Source organism: Panicum virgatum, chromosome 8N (genome assembly GCF_016808335.1).
Source record: "Panicum virgatum strain AP13 chromosome 8N, P.virgatum_v5, whole genome shotgun sequence".
Taxonomy (NCBI): domain Eukaryota; kingdom Viridiplantae; phylum Streptophyta; class Magnoliopsida; order Poales; family Poaceae; genus Panicum; species Panicum virgatum.
The window spans coordinates 46206709-46220084 of record NC_053152.1 but is presented as its reverse complement, the minus strand read 5'-3'; the positions used below and the strand labels follow the sequence as shown (position 1 = coordinate 46220084).

The 13376-nt window shown below is 46.8% G+C and overlaps 1 long non-coding RNA gene and 1 pseudogene across 1 annotated transcript; one reads left to right on the top strand and one right to left on the bottom strand.

Moving 5' to 3' along the window:
* Positions 1–1536: 1536 nt before the first annotated feature.
* Positions 1537–2493, bottom strand: LOC120686811. The gene is made up of 3 exons (XR_005680382.1): positions 2117–2493; positions 1845–2036; positions 1537–1676 (listed from the first exon to the last, which is right to left on the bottom strand). It is a non-coding gene; the product is annotated as an uncharacterized LOC120686811 (long non-coding RNA).
* A 6175-nt stretch (positions 2494–8668) lies between these two features.
* LOC120685144 lies at positions 8669–11007 on the top strand (annotated as a pseudogene).
* The last annotated feature ends 2369 nt before the right edge of the window (positions 11008–13376 follow it).

Sequence of the window (13376 nt, the reverse complement as noted above, 5' to 3'; positions counted from 1 at the left end):
ACACCGTTTTCTAATTCTTTTTTAGAAACGTTGCATTAAAATCCATTATATGCATTTTTCATGTTTTGCTTTCTTTGACACCTACGGTGGCGACCTATCCCTTGTCTCAATTTCAAACCCTTCAAATCCTTGTTTGAATTCCCTATACAAAATGTCTAAATCTTTCCTTTCCCCTTCTTGGATTGAGTCCTTTTTCCTCCCTCATACCAGTCCGGCTCGGCCCACCTTAATTTCCCTTCCTTGGCGGTTTCCCCTTCTTCTCTGTTGGTCTGGCAGCAGCCCAGCTCGACTCAGATTGCGGACGCCGCGCCAGCTCATCACGAATCCTAGAAACACTTTATAATTAAATAAATTTAGCACAAGTAATCTAGTAGTGCCAGTTATGTAATAATATAGAAAAATTATTATGTAAATAGTACACTTACTCCCTCTGTCCCACAAAGACTGCCCGTTTAGCAAATTTCAAATATACTACTAGTGTAAAACATGACCATATTACCTATAATTAACTTTAGCACTTGTGATTCAAAATCACGCTATTTATTTGGTTCCCTAGGTTCTCAATAAAAGCATATGGAACCAGAAAAGTAACATCTACTTAAGCATTTGATTGGCTTCATGTTCTTATATATATAATTATTTCTTGGTATTTGATGTTGCTTTAATTAGATAGATCAATTTTACTACTCTAAATGAACGGTCTTTGTGGGGAAAAATTTAAAGGCTAAATGAACAATCTTTTTGTGGGACAAAGGAAGTATTAGACATATCAAATAGAACTATCAAATGAGAAAATTTCTATTCTTGAAATATGTGTATCAAAACAAAATGGGGGAAACATCACTACGGGAGACCCCCCTTTGCCGTGTGCCAGGGGCACACGGTAAAGCCCCAAAAGCCCACGGCAAACCCTTTGCCGTGTGCCGCACACGGCAAAGCGCACACGGCAACTAGGGATCGGCAAAGCCGGCCTTTGCCGTGTGCTATATATCGGGCACACGTCAAAGGGTTTGACGTGTGCAACTATCGACCCACGGCAAAAAAAAGTTGCCACCCAGGAACGATGACGTGGCCAGGCCTTTGCCGTGTGCTTGTAGACGTGGCACACGGCAAAGTTCAAATGTTTGGCGTGTGCCTTGGCTTTGGCACACAGTAAACATTGGTTTCTTTGCCGTGTGCCATGATTTTTGCACATGGCAAAAGTCCCTGATCCTGTATTTTCTTTTTTGTTTATTGCGTATATGGTACCCCAGATAATACAAACAGTTGACATATATCATAATAATCATCGCATGCAATCCAAATAAGCATCGGATGCATTCAATATTATCCATAAATGCACAAATACAAATAAACTCTAGTATCGTTTATCGGCAACCACAAGTTTAAGTCAAATTCATACAAGTCCATACAAGTTCAAGTGCAAAGCTTGTCTCTAGAAATGAAGTCCATACACTTCACGGGGCCGGCGGCGGCGGCGGCGGTGGCGGGTGCTGCGGCCACGGCGGGGGCGGCCATGTAGGCGTCTGTGACCAACCTGGCTGCTGCTGCTGCTGCTGAATCCAAGCCACCCATTGAGGCGGTGGCCACACAAACTGCTGAGGCTGCTGAGTCTGCTGCACCGGAGGCGAGAAGTCAGGATTCACTGGCCCATCATTGGATGCCGCCGACTGATTCTGCACATAAGCGAATATATATTGAGTTACATAAGAATGAAACTACAAGCATTAACCTAAGTTCTAAGTCATTGTAGATGTATCAGAAGATATTATTTTTAAGTAAATCTAGGTTAATGCTAAGTCACTAAGACATTCTGAAACTCGATAGGAGTCAAAACCACTTACGGTAGGAGGAGTTTCTGCACGACGAACAAGTGGGGCCGGAGGGAATTGTGGAGGCGAAACACCCATCACCGAGCCCAGGCTTTGGATAAATGTTAGAGCTTGATCCAATTTTTGCTAGATGTCGTCCCGCTCGGCCCTACACCTCTCCTCTGCCGCCTCCTGCCGTGCTTGGAAGGCTGCTTCCATCTGGGCCTAAAGGATTTGATCCCAGGGTTAGAATTCAAAGCGAACATATGTAAAAACGGAAGAACGACGGATGAAACAGAAATAACCTTGACAGCCTCAATCTGAGTCTGTGTAGTGTCTGGCCGTGGGCGTATGGCAGGGCTTGAGCTGGTACTCCTGGCTCGAATCTGCGAGAGAGTTGGAGTAGTCGCCGTGTCGACTAAGCTGTCGCCAAACCAGTACCGTCCATGCTTCTTGCCTCCTCCCACCCTCATGACGACTTCTCCATCAATGGGCTCATTGATCGCATCAAACTCCGCCCCATGAACTTCTTGTGCCATCGAGGTGTACCCACTGAGGCGGCTGTGGACGCTTGCGTTGCTGTACACTTCGGGCGGATCCTGCGGGTTGAAGGTGACATCAGACATCGCCTTTCCTTTGTGGGCCAAACAGTATGCCTGGACTTGGGTGCAAGGCACACCACCATGTGACGCCGACTGTGAAAAAAGGAATATGATTAGAAATTATGCAGAATTGAGCGTTAGAATAAAGAAATTAATTAACATACATATCTAGCCACGTACGCCTTGAGGTTACGGTTGCCCTGATGGTGCGATGCACCTGGCATCAGCAAACATCGCTGCCGGGCAGCCTCGTGCATCTCCACCCACTCTTGCGAGCACCACCGGTCCACTATCATTTCCCAACATGGATAATCATTGGCAATCCACCACGGAGGCACCTGCACATCATCAATATCTAATACATTTAAGAAGAACAAATGGAGCATAGTTGATAACTCCTTAAGATTGAATCTTTACCCGCAAGTATTTTTCCCGGGTAAGTCTGATGTCTCTCGCAGGTCCTTTGTAGATCCTCACTTTTTCGATCCTGGCCTTGTAGTCGATGACGGCCTGGATGCGCACCTCGTAAAGCATATCCGCAACCAGCTTGTAACAAGCTCTGCTAGCCACCTGCATCGCCCTGGGCATCATTCCCTCCTCGCATCTGTAGAAATCCTGCACAAAAATGTGAACAAAGTCATTATTACAAAACCCGGTGCAATGAATATGATGTATTCGTAAATGTAGTTCCATGAGGACTTACCCATAATTCGTTCAACACCCGGTGCGCCTTGTTGTCAAATGCCCTGCCTTCCTCATCTGGTCCATCCGGTGCGGCGATGTAGTGCTCCCACGAAGAGGCTGGCTGACGTACCCCAGCAATATCCATGGCGCCTAGGTAGTGTCGCTTGCAGAGGAGGCCCAGGATGCCATTGGCCATGCGGTTGTGAGCAACACCTGGAACAACTATGTCAAAGTTCCTGCTCAAGTTATTGAGAGATAGTATTAGTGTCAATTGTGATTTTGAATATATCAAAAGGAAACATATTGAAATCTTGTAAACTTACTTACCTTTTCCCGTCGGAGGACTGGTCGGTGCTCTAGAGGTATCGGACGATCCGGGAGCCTCAAGGGGCCTCGCTGCCAGACGGCAGGTACGCCCAAGTCCTCCCGCGTCTGAATGGATGGTCAAGAGGGAGGAATTGTTGATGTTTGTTGAACGAAGAATATTTCCCACCCTTCCGCAACCATATGAACATCAGAGCTGCCTTGCATACTGGGAAAGGGAACTTTCCGTGAACACACCAGCCGCAGAATATTCCATACCCCGGTAAGTCATGCAGGGAATAATGGTACCAAATGTACATCCTAAAGTTTCTCTTTGTAGCTCGATCGTATGTCCAAACCCCTTCCTCCCAAGCACTGGGCAAATCATCATTCAGGGGCTCCATGTAGACACTCATATTATTTCCCGGATGTCCAGGAATTATCAGCGACAAGAATATGTTCTGTCGTTGGAAAATCACGCCAGGAGGGAGATTGAGGGGTATAACGAAGATAGGCCAACAAGTGTAAGGTGCAGCCGACATTCCATATGGATTGAAGCCATCTGTTGCTAGGGCAACACACACATTACGAGCTTCATCAGCTTTGACTCGATGAATCCCGTCAAAGTGGGTCCATGATTCAGCATCGGATGGATGTACAAGCTTATCAGGATTGTATCGAGTTCCCATTTTGTGCCATGACATCTGTTTCGCGGACTCGGTCATGAATAGCCGTTGGATCCTCGGTATGGGCGGAAGGTATCGTAGGACTTTCACGGGGACCGCGAGCTACCTCTTCTGACCATCACTAGTATCTACCTCTATGAACCTAGAAGATTCACACTTTGGACAATACTTTGCTTCCGCATGTTCTTTCCTAAACAAGATGCATCCCTTCGGACATGCATGTATCTGCTCATACGGCATCTTCAATGCACGAAGGAGTTTCTGTGCCTCATACATCTTTTTTGGAAGAATGTGACCTTCCGGAAGCAGAGTGCCAATAACTGTCAACATAACATCAAAAGCATCTCGACTCAGGGTAAACTGGGACTTCACGGCCATCAGGCGCGCAATGGCATCTAGTTGGGAAACCTTGGTATGCCCATGAAGGGGTTCTTGTGCTGCACCCATCATGTCATAGTACGCCTTCGCGGTTGGCTCTGGCTCCTCCTCACTACGTTCTCCCTCGAAGTGTGCTTCATGAAAGTCATCTAACATATCTCCTACCCCGGCATCAGCATCATGATCTTCAATGTATTGCCTAACGACCTCGTTTCTCATACGATTGCCTTTACCATGGTAGGTCCACCGGGTACAGTCTCTCATAAATCCATAATTGCAAAGATGTTGTGTCTGTCGATGCGTGTTTCCACATTTGGTGCAGGGACACCAAGTGCATGAGCCTCCTTTAACCTTTGCAAATGCTCGATCCAAGAAAGTCTCGGTCTTCTGAATCCATTCCAAGGTCAACTCCCCCCTTGTTTCCAACCGGAGTACATTCACGCACAGTCGTCCATACTCTATCATATCAACGAGTAATATAATATACAAGAGAATGTTTGCATCTACATGATGTCCAAACATTCTACTAGGTTAAGATAGGTCCTAATCCCACCCGAAGATGCGTAGCTTGAGTCGATTTCCATGCTCTACTCCGATCCGGGACAGAATTTCGGCAGCATTTTGCCGCTGTTCTCCAAATACACGTCCCGGAAGAGAGATTGTGTATCCGGAGAACAACGGGGAAATGATGCCGATACTCTGTCTCGAATGCGAGTAGAACATGGAAACTAACTCCATCTACGCATCCTCAGGCTGTCCAAAAAATGTGGACAATTTGAAATAGATACGGTCGTACATATGCAAAGTTTTGCATATTTTCATCTGTATCTATTTCGAACGGGAGACGCCTAACTAGGTTACGTGATATACAAACATGCGGTACGAAAAGCGGGCTACTCTTGTATGCCTCACCTTGCTATATGGTCTGCAGGGGCGGATCTAAGGGGGGCTAGGGGGGATTAAGGCCCCCTACCTCCCCAAGATCCATAGATACCCCCCTAAGCCCCCCTTCAATTTTGGCATTAAACAATGAAGAAGAAGAGGGGAGGAAGAAGAAAATAGTAGATATAAGCCCCCTCTAAATATTGAGACTAGATTCGCCACTGATGGTCCGGTGACGGAGGCCGGCGACGGGAACTAGGTGGCGGTGCTCGGTCCTGAAAAAAAGAATAATATGTGTGAAATTATAATCAATAATTTGTTACTATTGGTCATCTCAATAAAAAAAGTATTGAACTACTATTGTATGCCTCAGATATGTTTCGTTTCATTTAATCTTGAACTTGCAGCATAAGAAATCATCTAAAAAAAGTTCATGATATACATGGAACCATGTGACACATCCAGCCCAACCATCATATCAACACAAATATCAACACAAAACGAGAGTTTGCTTTGGGCATGGATGTGTCACATGGTTTGATGACAATCATGAGAAATATAACCACAAGCTCAAGATCATCATATGTTACCCAGACCAAATCTAGGTAACAATTTATATCATCACGGGCAACGAGGTTATGTAATGTACTACGAACATTAGACGGAGGTAGGGTTTTTTGCACGTGCTCACCTAGGGCTCGACGGCGGGCGAGACGGTCAGCCGTGAAGTAGTGGATGTCGGCGGCGCGTCAAGTGTGGGCGCGGGGAGCGGGGAGCGTTGGCACGACGAACGTGGGCGCGGCGAGCGTGGCTGTGGCGAGCAGCGATCGTTGCCACGGCGAGCAGCGATTGTGGCCGCGGCGAGCGGCCACCAGGGGCGCGACGTGCGTGGCCGCGGCGAGCGTCGAGCCTGGGCGCAGCCAGCCTGGGCGCGGCGACCAGCAACCGGTGGCGACGACGTCGGCGTCCGGGTGGCGAGCACCGGCGAAGCCGAGCCCGGGCGCGAGCGTGGCGGGCCCAGCTCGAGCACTGGTGAGGGAGGTGGCGTAGCAGCCCCGCCGGCCGGCCACCCTTTCGTGAGAGGGCGAGGGCATCGACATGGGCTCGCGAGCGCCATCGAGGCCGTTGGCGGGCCGAGTGCCGGCGCCGGGGTGGCGAGCCCGCGGGCATCTGGGCTCGGCGGCGTGGCTTCGGTGACCGGCAGGCGCGGGCGTGGCGGGGCCGGCGTGCGGGTGAGGGTGGCGGCGGCGGCGTGCGGGCGAGCGGCGGCGGGCTTTGCGGCGAGCTGCGGCGGGCGGGTGTGCGGCGGCGGCGTGCAGGCATGCGGCGTCGGCGTGCGGGTGGCGTGCGGCGTGCGGGCGGGCGTGCGGCGGCGGCGTGCGGGCGAGCGGCGGCGGGCTTGCGGGCGAGCGGCGGCGGGCGGTCGTGCGGGCGTGCGGCGGCGGCGTCTGGGTGGCGTGCGGCGTGCGGGCTGGCGTGCGGCGGCGGTGTGCGGACGAGCGGTGGCAGGCTTGCGGGCGAGCGGCGGCGGGCGAGCGTGTGGGCGTGCGGCGGCGGCGTGCGGGTGAGCAGCGGCAGCGTGCGACCGTGGCGTCCGTGGCGAGCGCGGCGGCGCGAGCAGAGTGTGAGTGTGTGTGGTGTGTGAGCCAACCGGCCGTTGAAAGGGGATAAGGGAGGAGGCATTTGCCGTGTGGGCCGATCTGGCCCACGGCAAAGACACCACCTTTGCCGTGTGCCCCCGATCCGGCACACGGCAAAGACATGTCTTTGCCGTGTGCCCGAAGGCAGGGCACACGGCAGAACCTCTTTTTTTTTTTGCTTCAAAATTATTGTTTAATTATTGTTTCCACTATTGTTTAATTAGTGTTTGAACTGCTGTGGTGGATAAGTAATAATTCAAAAAATGTATCATTCATTTCGTGCAAGAATAAATACTTCTTGCTTCATTATCACATGCAGATTAAATGTACTATTTCATGCTATTTCAATCCGATATGTACCAACTGAATCACCATTACGTGTTTAACTAAAATTTGTTCAAAACATTCTAAATATCACAAAAAAAATCACTCAACCTTTTCTGTTCTATGATTGCACTGAATAAATCATTATTTCATGCAGTTACACCTCCATTTCAATGTATATCACATGTTACTATTTATTGGGGACAAATTATAAAAATAACAAATAAATCTAAAAAATTATGAAATTTTGGCATGATAGATTCTAAGATGTGTGTTGCATGTACAAAATTTTTTGAAGTCAACACCCAATTCGACTATCACTTTCACTTGAAATATCAACAACTCCTTCTCAACTCTATAGATCTTCTTTGAAGATCCTTCGGTTTATAAGGAGTACATGTGATAACTTGTGCTAAATATTTTCAATTTTTTTCCATAGCCTCCACTTATAAAATCATGATAGCATAACAAATCTTATATTTTTAAAAGTAAGTTTACTTTTTATAGAATTTTAAAATTATCGGGGCACAAGGTTCATGGCATGGCTCATGAGCAAGATCTTCAAATTTTGCATCCATTTTTTAGATTAGAGCTCAAATGGGAAAAAATGATGTGAACAACATTTTTTTTGCTTCATTATCACTCTATTTAGAATTAGTGCAGTTCAAAGTTGACTTATTCTCTAATATTCCTTTTCACGAAATAGAAAAGTTAAATATAGCAAAATGACCGAGAAATTTACCAAAACCTAATGTAGAGTCCCACATATAATATAGAGATAAGCAAAAAAGTTTCAAACACAGAATTAATTTTTTTAAATCAAATTTGCCGTGTGCTTAACAAAAACACACGGCAAAGAAGCCTCTTTTGCCGTGTGTATGTGTTTCTCGTGTGCTGTATTGATCGGCACACGGCAAAGATGGGGCTATGCCGTGTGTCCATCTGTTTGCCGTGTGCTAAATATTTGGCACACGGTAAAGATCATATTTGCCGTGTGTCTGAATGTTTGACGTGTGTTACCTTCTAGGCACACGGCAAATAGCATGTTTGCTGTGTGCCCGACATAGTGCACACGGTAAACAACGGTTTCCGGTAGTGCATGTTGCGTGCAAAAGCAATGTGTCTTGAACGAGACTACCCAACATGCATAAAGTATATGGAATAAAACAACATAGCCGATCTGTCAAAGGGAAGGGAATATTTAAAGTCTAAAATAAGATGACTCGATCAAGTAATTCCATGATTCCGACACAGACATGAAGCTAGCTACTACCTAGGAACAACACAACAATGATTCCAGCAGCTCTATAAATTGATGCACGCAGTGAGCTTATCGCTCGCTCATCGGTGTAGTGCGTAACTCGAATCATTTAGCTAGCTTCAATGGCAGAAGGCGGGGAGGGCGTAGAGGAATCAATGGAGTTCCTGCTGAAGAAGTACCTGCTGCTTCTGGCCACCCTGGTGGCGACGGTGACCTACGCGGTGGGGCTGAACCTGCCGGGGGGCTCCTGGGCGGAGGACTCGCCGGGACGGCGGCAGGTGGCCGGCGACTCCATCCTCCGGCAGACCAGCTACCGGCGCTATATCGTCTTCTACTGCTTCAACGCCTTCTCCTTCGCGGCGTCGCTCGTGGTGGGCCTCCTCGTCCTCGTCCATCGTCCTGCGCAAGGGCGTCCCCAAGTACCTGCTCGACCTCGTGCAGACGGTGATGGTGGTCGACCTGCTCGGCCTCGTCGGGGCCTACGCCGCCGGCATCAGCCACGACAGGTTCACCACCGCCTGCGGCGAAGCCGTGCTGGTGTCCGGCGTCGCCGCCTACGCGGCCGTGAGGACCCTGTCGCCGCGCCGCACGCACACCCAGACCACCCCGGCGGCGGCGGAGGCGGAGGCGAAAATGGCGCCCAGCGAGCGCGAGATCCTGCTGGTGCTCGCCATCTTCGCGGCGACCGTCGCGTACGCGGCCGGGCTGAACCCGCCCGGCGGCTTCTGGCGGAGCACGGAGGAGGGCCACCACTCCGCCGGCGAGCCCGTGCTGCAGCGCCTCCACCCCGGGCGCTACAGGGCCTTCTTCTTCTGCAACACCACCGCCTTCATCGCGTCCCTGCTCGCCATCATGCTCGTCGTGGACCACAAGAAGCTCGACATCCAGAGGAGGTTCCTGAAGCTTGTCCCGGTGAGGGACGTTGCCCTGTATGGCTTCATCCTCACGGCGCTCCTGGGCCCGGCGGCGCTACGCCGCCGGGAGCTGCAGGGACGGCAAGCACACCCTCTATGTTCTCGCCCTGGTTACCCCAGTGGTTGCCTGCATTTTCCTCCCACGGTTTCTTGTCGGCAAAGAAGGCAACGACCCCCGCGGGTATAGTTATTTTCACTCTGTCAAATACATAGGCCGTGTTTGGTTAAAATGCATGGATTTACTGTAGCATCTTTGACCAAAATTTTAGAGTAGCAAACGAAGTCTAATTACAAAACCACCTCCACAACCCCCCGTATAAATCGCGAGACGAATCTAATGAGGCCTTTGACCGGGCGATTAGAGGATAGTTACTGTAGCATAACTGTAACAAATCATCAATTAATTACCGTCATTAGATTCGTCTCGAAAAGTTACACCCATCCCTGAAAAGGTTTTGCAAATAGACTTCATTTAGTACTCCATGCATACGAGATTCTCTTCTCGAAAAACGTGCCGAAAAATTTTCTACCGTAACCAAACACGGCCATATATTTTGATTGGTACTCCCTTCGTTCCAAATTGCTGGTCGTTTTGAATTTGATTTTTCTAAATTCATAGATTTTACTATACACATTATGTTTACATGCATAACAGAAATAACTATATATATCTAGATTTGCAGAAAAGATCTACAATTTGAAGCTGAGGGAATATGTTCTAAAGAATTAACAAGGTTCACTATCACACTATAGCCTATAGTCACAATTAACATGGTGAACAAATAGTGTTCCATGATGATCTGTTTGTTCTAAAACATCAAAAACACACACACACACACACTGCACCAGCATTCTATTACTAGCAAAAATAATTTTTTAAAATACTAAACTAAATTTACCAAGTTACTGAACAATGTTTAATGATAGCTCGCTGATTAACGAATTACTGAAAGTACGAGTTTTATCAAACACTAGCGTATAGCTACTCTGACCATCAGTATACCACCGTGTGTGTATATATCCACAACTCATTTATTATCACTTTTGATATGTTCGTATACTAATTCTAAGATATTTCAAAAGAATATATACGAAAAATTTCAAAAACATCCCTATTTTTAAATATATTCTAATTATACCTTAGTACTAGTATATAAAAATGAGTTTGTCACCACATACTCTATGGATGGTCACATATACCATCATAAATGGTCTAGTAGGATCACATACTCCAAATACATGCTCTTTGTTGTGTCAGATACATCACGTGAGATATCTACATGTGCGTGTAGAATAAATTTCTCTCTATATATATAATATATACACACACTGACGCGGAGAGATTAATTAGCATTTTACCACAAACAGACTAATAATTCTCGATCTGCGTTCATTTAGAGATGATGATGGGACAAAATACGATGATGATGTGAACAAGATTCGTGATTGCATTCAGCTGCTTGCCACTCTTGCGGCGACCATAGCTTACCAGGCAGGACTGGATCCACCTGGTGGCGTCTAGTCAGAGGACGGCGCGGGCCACAGCGTAGGAGACCCCATCCTCCTGACCACGCACCCTGGGCGGTTCAAGGTCTTCTTCTACTTCAACTCGGAAGCCTTCACTACTGGAAAACAGGCTATGAGAACCGGTTGGAAAAGACCTTAGGCACTGGTTTTCCAACCGGTTTCCACAAACTGAGATCAATGGCCTCGTCTTAAGATACTGGATTTTTCAACCGGTGCCTTAGGCTTCCATTGGTACCGGTTGGTCTTTCCAACCGGTACCAAAGAGGCTGCCACGCTGACGCAAGGTGGCAGCCCCTTTGGTACCGGTTGGTCTTTCCAACCGGTACCAATGATCTTTTCCTTTTTTTTTCCCCAAATTCAGTTTTGTTTGTTATATTTATTACTGTTTATTCTTTTATAATTGCTAAACGCACTTGAGCTCTACAGTACTATACGTTCATTGGTCGTTCATGTTCGTTTTCAGAGAATATTTGAAACTAACTAAAAGTGAAATGCGAGAATATAATTAAGCTAATTAGATGAACTAATATATTTACAAATATACAAACATCAAGGCATCAAGTTTAGAAATATTTACAAATGTACAAGTCATATTTGTAGTCCAACTACTGGTCCCCTCAGGAGCTCGATGGAAGTCCTCTATGGATGTGACCGTCGTGGTAGAACTCGCCTCTTGGATCCAAGATCTCGTTCAAAATGAATCCGGCGAGCTGCTCGCACACGACGTTGATCCGATCAGTAGAGTAACATTCATCCCCCATTTGAGACATCTATCATTTAGGAAAAAAGGATTAACATCATGTGCGTTAGTACAATTATGAAAATGTACTAGTGAACGGTTTGGACGTACTCTCATGTCCTCATCAGTAGTCTTCCCGCATGAAGTCAGGATGTGCAAGTAGTCGCATACGTAGTACCCGCACCAATCAGTTCTTTATTGTTGTCTCGCACACTTAAGGAGAAACAAATAAATTACTCAATTTAGAACAATTTATGATTATATACTTAACTAGACAAATCTTTATGAATCAACATACCGGATAATCCATTTTAACGTTCAGTTCGGGCCTCCATTGACCACGTTCTTTGTTATTTTTCACAAATTTTTTCCAAATCCAGCGCTCAAAGTTAAGTTTGATATTCAGCAATTGTTATTAACAGAAAAATGATTTAATTGTGCAAACTGAACTTACCTGTTCAAGGGGTCTATTATATGTTGGATTGCGGACTTTGGATTTCTCATTGAGTCAAAGAGTATAAGATTGCCGGTCTCTACGGAAAGTATGAGTAAAATTCAATGATAACTGCAGATATAGATATAATATATACATACATGCATTAGACGACGTAGTATTTATTTAGTAATATAACAGAGGATCTAGTCGACCAAGACTTACCCAAAGTTGTATGGTATGAATATATAGGATTTGTAATTTTGCCTAGTCAACGAATCGTACATGTTTTGGCACGTTTCTTTAATTTTCGTTGAGCACTTTCTGGTTGACTAGCAAAGGAGACATGAAGCCGATCTGATGGTGCCATCCATATTTTCGGCTTCTTTGGGTATCCTGTCTAAACGATACAATAGAAATTTTATAATGCACACATATAATTATGTTCTTGTTAACAAAAAGTATTAATGTAGAGGTAAGTGATACTTACAAAACCCAAATGGTGATGATAGAGGCATCGAGGGCTTGTCGATGGTAAATGTGATATAAATTTTCGAAGTACACCCAGAAGTCGTCCTCCCCGCGGAAGAAATCACGGTCACGATACTTGACTCTAAACATTTTCCCTTCGTCATTCGACATTCGCAGGTACCATCTATGCAAATTGAACATCTGCGTGCCTAGACTTTTCTCCTCTTCCTCAGTGACAAAAGGTTTTCCGTGCTGGAATGGAGTAAGAACGGGAGCGACAGGGATTTCCGCCTCCACTTGCCCCGTGGCCTCCTCTAGCGTTAATCCAGTTTCAGAAAGAAATATCGTGGCCTGTAGGTCTGCCTGGAGTTGTACGTCCGTCGGGTGTAGGAGTGGCAACCCTGGCACCCGGAGGGGCTTGAGTTTTTTTTGTTGTGTGCCAAGCTGAGGAATGGTCTTGCCACATTTTTTCTTCACATTTCTCACCTTGTGTGCCTTTGTCATGGCAAAACCCGGTGCCATTGTCCGCTCTTTAGGCACCGGTTGGTGCCACCAACCGGTACCTGGTACCGGTTGGTGGCTCTAACCGGTGGTTATTCCTCCTTGTTCTTTTGGTACCGGTTGGTGGTACTAATCGGTGCCTATACTAGGGTTTTCGTATCGGGTGATGCTCTAATCCGGTACCAAACCCCTTATTTTTGATCGCCGCTGGCCATAGGTA